At 51.0% G+C, this 1,037-nt stretch overlaps 1 non-coding gene across 1 annotated transcript; it reads left to right on the top strand.

The window, feature by feature from the left end:
- The first annotated feature begins 643 nt into the window (after positions 1–643).
- On the top strand, positions 644–715 carry TRNAA-AGC (transfer RNA alanine (anticodon AGC)). The gene has a single exon. It is a non-coding gene; the product is annotated as a tRNA-Ala (tRNA).
- The last annotated feature ends 322 nt before the right edge of the window (positions 716–1,037 follow it).

Below are 1,037 nucleotides of genomic sequence, written 5' to 3'. Positions count from 1 at the left end.
GACAAGCCTACTCCTTCAAACGCCTTCCTTCTGCGTACTTTTCACTCCGTGGAGGATTCGGCCCGAAAGGGGGCGCTATAAGGCTGCTCGGTTTCTTTCGCTCCTCTTCCCGGCGCGCGCTTCTCGGTGGTGCTCGCGATCCCAGGCTCAGAACCCGGGAGACGCAGCCGCCATGCGTTTTCCCGACTCCGAGGCTGGACGCGGGAACCTACCGGAGTCGGGGGCTGCGACCGACGCGGGCCTGTCTACAATGCCCCTTCAGTCTTCTCTCCTACCTGGACCTGAATCCCCATGACACCGTTTAGACTTTCTTCTTTTTATCCTCCTGCGTCGTACTCGGTTTTCTGACAACCTTTTTAAGCAGAGGTCTTATTCCAGACCTTTCCCTGGGGGCGGCCAGTCAGGACTGCTCCCTTCTCCACCGGCAGGTGGCCGTCGAGCTGGCGTCCGAGAGGGTGACCAGTAGTGGGAGAGCTCAGGACCAGACGGGACTTTCGGTAAAATGTTTAGTTTGCCTTCTCACAGCCTAGCTACAAGACAGTATCCAGTATAGAAAATTCAAAGATTGAATTTGATGAAGTAAAATTTCGTCGAAAATGTAATAACGGGTCATAGGAACATTTCTGAGCTTGTTTTAGAAGGAGGGGGTGTAGCTCAGTGGTAGAGCGCGTGCTTAGCATGCACGAGGCCCCGGGTTCAATCCCCGGCACCTCCAGGTTTTTCTCTTTAAAATTATTTTTAGTACTGAATCATTCCTGGGCACATTCTCGTTTGCTGAGAATGTCCGCCGTCTGGCCTCTCTTCTAATTCTTTTGTTCCCTTCAGGTCTTTTAAGTCACAGAAAAAACAAGGAAAACAAACCGACTCTATTTTATTTTTAATATGGATGCATTTTTGCTCTAGGGCCGTGGCACCACCCTGGGTAGCTGAGTCAACTAGCGAAAGACACAATTAAAGAGGCTGGGGGAGCACCAAACCGCTCAGGACTCCAGAAACCGAAAAACAAGCGAGGTACCAAATTAACAAGCACAATTACA

This window comes from Mesoplodon densirostris, chromosome 10 (genome assembly GCF_025265405.1).
Source record: "Mesoplodon densirostris isolate mMesDen1 chromosome 10, mMesDen1 primary haplotype, whole genome shotgun sequence".
In the NCBI taxonomy this organism is placed as follows: domain Eukaryota; kingdom Metazoa; phylum Chordata; class Mammalia; order Artiodactyla; family Ziphiidae; genus Mesoplodon; species Mesoplodon densirostris.
Note: the sequence above shows the minus strand (reverse complement) of the source record. Positions and strands in the feature narration are given on the sequence as shown.